Raw genomic sequence first — 5,290 nt, 5'->3', positions numbered from 1 at the left:
CTGCATAACTTTCTTTACTTTATGAACTTACTTTTTGCAATTACTAAGCAAATTTATTTCCCTTTTTTCATTGTAGATTCAGTTGCAGTTCAAGCTGATATTCTCATTTGCCTTGTGTACAGTGGCATTTATCGGACATGGATTTTAACATATAAACAACTAGCAATTTATCATTTTATTGATTGCATGTCATAACACTACTTTTTTCTATTACCTGATGGAGTTTTGTTATCATTAATAATTCTGTTCATTTTGTAGTGATTTTTAAAGTACCATTTCAAGAAAGTCAAAGCATTAATGTTTAGCAATGAATATTGTTATTGCACTAATGAATATACTTACATTAACCATGAATATCATTAATCGTTTTATGAATATAGTTTAATCTGACGTCATCCTACATGCTAATGCGGAAGTCACATGACTTCTGTGAGTATATTCATGGCTTTTGGCAGTAAAAGGGGTGGGTATGCCATGTCACTGAAATAAAGATGGCCGTCTGTCCTGTTTGATTCTCTGTAAGCTCCTCCTCCTTCAGCTGTACGCGCATAAGGGAAAGCCTCTATCTCGGCATAGATCTCGGCCCCTGGTTCTCTAAAGTACAAGCTAAAGCCACAAGTTGAGCAACAATGCTTTATACTGACATGGTAGCTATCTTATTGACTTTGATTGTAGATCTAAATGCAAAAGCAGCAGAGAATACTTTTTCCTCAGCAAAGAAGTTTCCAGAACCATAAGTTTTGTGATCAAATGCACACTTTATTCCTTTTTAGAAAGGAATACACCTGTGAGTTAAGCAACAAACCTTTGATATAAGGGACAAAGTCATTGTGGAGAGGTCTGACTTTTGAAGACGGTGGTGATTCACTATTTTACTATTCTGACTTGCAACAATATCTTGTTTCAATTAAATCTTTACTATCACTAGTTTTGCCAGATTAATCATTAAAATTATAACATTAATACTGTTTTATCTGTATAATCATATTACTTTTAAAAATGAGAATCATAAAAAATTGATCATTAAAAGAAACAACATAAAACAATCAGTAAATAAAAACAAAAAAATGTAGAGCTGTTAACTTTGTACTAGTATTAGTACTCTCAGCCGAGTTTTTACAGACCTATTAAGGTACACATACATAACTTCAAGTTTAATAAACATTAATCTACATATAGACACTCTAAAAAAGGTAATGTGATGCTTTTAAGGCAAATATGCTCACAAGGCAAAACTCAACATTTGCAATGGTGCATGCCACATTTTGTTAATAAATAAGCATCCATAAAGTACAAAATGCACTGTTTTATACAAATAATACCAACTGCACTACAAAAAAATGATTACAAAATATCATAATATAGAATTAAAATCTCATAGAATAATGTTCTTAAAAAGCAGTTTTGACACATGGAATATACTGCATTTAAATTTTGTGCAAAATTTTCATAAATATATATTACAATAATTAAATACCTCAGCCTACTTTAGAATTATTACTACTGTACTTGTCATGAATTTACTACAAATTGAGAGAAAAAGAAGGCTCATTTAATGTAGTACATGGTTTAATGTAGTACATGGTTTAATGTAGTACATGGTAACATGCAAGTACAAAAATAAATGAACAAGGAGTGTAGATATGACAACTAAAAACTTATCAATGCAGCAAAGAATTATATAGAATTAGGACTTGCAACTAATGAAATTGATTTTTTATAATTGCCATTGCTATGAAACAATCGCCATGAAGGTATTGTAGGTCAAATTTAAAAACTATTTTGCATGTTGTATAGTTCCCATAATGCTATAATGCTAGCTAGCATAATAGCATTATTCCAGCTTGTTAAGTACTCCTCCAGTAAAAATTGTTTTCACACACACACTTACCTACCATGTAAGTTCTGTCGTTCATTTCAGGATAACTGATAGTTACATAAAAAAAATAAACCATAATTTTAAAAATATAACTTAATACATATTTAGTGTAGTTATCTATCAATATTTATGTTGTAATAAGCTTATAGCAAAATACAAGTAAATACATGAAAGTAAAACTAATGGTGTTAGCAAAAGTACATACAATATGAAAAATTTTAAATACATGGTAGATGAAAGGTAGATACATCATGCAATGTCTGGTTATTAATAACAAAAGTAATGATTGCCAGTAATTGCAATGGTAACTTTATTGCCATCTGTGCTCAGGCAATATCAATGCTATATTATTAATGGTCCTTCGTTGAATGTGATGCCTTAATGAATCTAATGACAAAATACATTTTACAGTCAGAGACATGGGCATGTGAAAATTACTTACTCAGCAACCATTAACACAATCTTTTAATAAATACGGCAATGTCCATAGAACAAACTGTTTCTTGATTATGAGATGTTCATTGTACTAAAAGAGAGAGAAACAGATGATAATTTGACTTGTACCAGTTGTAACTCTAGTTGTACAAGTGCATTCAAAAAATTAAATTGATTATGTTAAAACGTGTGCATCCATTATACCATTAACAGAAAAGGCAACTTCTTTATTTAAATCCTGAGATAGAGAATGCGCTTTTACTTTTACTCTTCCATACTCTATTTGCACAAGTAGGACCTTTAAACAAATTAATTCTAATAAAACAATAATCAATGAACAAATACCATAAGCAGTTTTCACACTTAAAATACAGATCCACCTTTTATCTAGTGCCAGTAACACATTTATAAAAAATTAATGAACAAATAAATCAAGAAATAATGATAACAATAACAGAAGAAGCAATCTATACACTAAGGTCCTTATCAGCATATACACTTTCACTTTTTGTGTAGGAGAAACACTAAACAAAATGATAACGTTAAAATAGTAATAAATTGATATGAACAAGCATATGCCCCACCATCAGAAATGTCAATAAAAGGATCAAGTGTTGGTATACAACTAACTAAAATTTCTTCAATATCGCCCGTAAATTACTTTCACAGAGAGTATGTTCCCTACCAGCATCAGCATACTGCCGGTAAACCTTGTGTCGGGACACACTGGACGGCAATAGCTTGGCCTTCCCATAATCCCTCACTCCAGGTATCCTCCCAGGTAGTAATATGGTGTAGTCTTCAGCATAGTTCTTCAAAAATGCTACCACATCTTTAATGCCTTCCACAGAAACAGCATGACAAGGAATGCGACCAGTGTTCCCATGAACCCTTCAATAAAAATTTTAATTACTCTCCTTTGGATTATTCTTATTATTTTTACCTAGGTTTTATTCCATTTTGAAGGAAATGCCTCCTCAAGTTCTTGTAAGTACCATTTCTGATACTGTATACGAACAAGAAGAGCTTCTTACATATCTATTTTTAAAAGATAAGAAATAACTTATTGTTATAGATATTTTTTGTTCAATACTTTCTTTCCCCTGTATTCATACTCAGTCCTATTCCTCTGAACTGTTTCACAAGATGTTGAAGACTTTTCTCACTCTCTGAATAATAATAACAATAAAAATAATAATAATAATACTAAATAATAATAATAATAATAATAATGATAATAATAATAATATTCCTTCTCACTCTCATAATAATAATAACAATAACAATAATAATAATGATAATAATAATAATAATAATAATGGAACACCAACTATGCTCAGGTATTAGGGTGGATTAGGACTCATCTAACTATCTCAACTTTGAGAGCCACAATCTTATGTCTTAGGGGCACACGTACCAAATGGAGATCAATGAATATGGCTGACAGTTTCCCCCATAGCATTATTATGCACTAAAATGAACAAATTACTATTACATTAATTTTTTTTCCAACACTATTTCTATTCCAAACTACTTTTGTCCTACTTGGTGTATTTTGGTTAGTTTATAATAATAATAATAATAATAATAACAATAATAATAATAATAATAATAATATTCCTTTCTCACTCTCATAATAATAATAACAGCAATAATAGTGTTGTTCTAGTTCTTACTTTTCAAATAGTTCTAGTTTTAGTTCTAGTTCTAAGCCTTTAATTTGCTTAGTCTTAGTTGTAGTTCTGGTTCCAAATTTTTAGTTTGTACAGTTCTAGTTTTAGTTCTAGCTCCAAGCATATACTCTACATAGTTATAGTTCTAGTTCTAGTTCCAAGCTCCTGGTTTCCCTAGTTCTAGTGTAGTTCTAGTTCTAGTTTAGTTCTCTTTCCTTTATTTTGACACTTTTTTCAATGACATAAGCTCTAATCAAGCTAGTTGGCAACATTTTATGTAGTCAATAGCATGTAGTTCTAGCATTAGTTCCATATAAAATAATAGTTGTAGTTCTAGTTCTAGTACCAACATTAATTTACAAATAGTTTTAGTTCTAGTTATAGTTCAAAGAAGAGTTAGCTATTAGTTCTAGTTCTAGTTATAGTTCTATAGCTAGAAAACCGTTAGTTTAGTTATAGTTTTAGTTCTAGGAACTAAAACTAGCTAAAAATAATGAAACTAAATGACTTTTTAGTTCTAGTTCCAAAGAACTAGAACAACACTAAACAATAATAATAATAAAAATATTCCTTTCTCACTCTCATGAAAATAACAATAACAATAATAATAATAACAATAATAATAATAATAATAATAATAATAATAATATTCCTTTCGCACTCTCTTAATAATAATAACAATAATAATGATAATAATAATAATAAATAAAAATAATAATAATAATACAATCATGAGCTGGGTGAGAACTCGAATCACATTTGCCATCATTAGAGCATCAATCCTGTGCCTGAGGGGTTCCCGTACAAAGTGGCGGTCAGTCAACATGATGGACGGTTCGCCTCTATCACTTATAATGTCAACTTAAACAAAATTAACCATAATTAATCTAGCCTATTGTTGTTGTATCTATTCCATCTCTCTCTTTCTTTCATCTTCTGTATTATACATATGTCCTATCTATCCTACACCTAAGTGTTTCTTTTCTTTGTATAATAATAATAATAATAATAATGTGTATTATTTTCAAATATTAATTAGTTGCATTCAAAAAAAAATAATAATAATAATAAAATAATAATAATAATAATATTAATAATATTCCTTTTTCACTCTCATCAAAATATAAACAATAATAATAATAATCATAATAATAATAATAATAATAATAATAAATAAATAAAAATAATAATAATAATAATAATCCTTTCTCCCTCTCATAATAATAATAACAATAATAATAATAATAATAATAATAATAATCATAATAATAATAATAATAATAATAAATAAATAAAAATAATA

General features: G+C 28.7%; 1 long non-coding RNA gene across 6 annotated transcripts; it reads right to left on the bottom strand.

Moving 5' to 3' along the window:
• Positions 1 to 1,013: 1,013 nt before the first annotated feature.
• Positions 1,014 to 3,083, bottom strand: LOC109587216 (uncharacterized). Of its 6 annotated transcripts, none has more exons than XR_002187470.1 (6): positions 2,660 to 3,083; positions 2,519 to 2,612; positions 2,322 to 2,405; positions 1,892 to 1,926; positions 1,478 to 1,523; positions 1,014 to 1,124 (listed from the first exon to the last, which is right to left on the bottom strand). It is a non-coding gene; the product is annotated as an uncharacterized LOC109587216 (long non-coding RNA). The 6 variants fall into 6 exon arrangements; XR_002187472.1 differs by having other exon boundaries at positions 2,519 to 2,629; positions 2,976 to 3,083; XR_002187473.1 differs by having other exon boundaries at positions 1,896 to 1,926; positions 2,976 to 3,083.
• Positions 3,084 to 5,290: the final 2,207 nt, after the last annotated feature.

Source organism: Amphimedon queenslandica, unplaced genomic scaffold (genome assembly GCF_000090795.2).
Source record: "Amphimedon queenslandica unplaced genomic scaffold, v1.1 AMPQUscaffold_12650, whole genome shotgun sequence".
Lineage (NCBI taxonomy): Eukaryota > Metazoa > Porifera > Demospongiae > Haplosclerida > Niphatidae > Amphimedon > Amphimedon queenslandica.
Note: the sequence above shows the minus strand (reverse complement) of the source record. Positions and strands in the feature narration are given on the sequence as shown.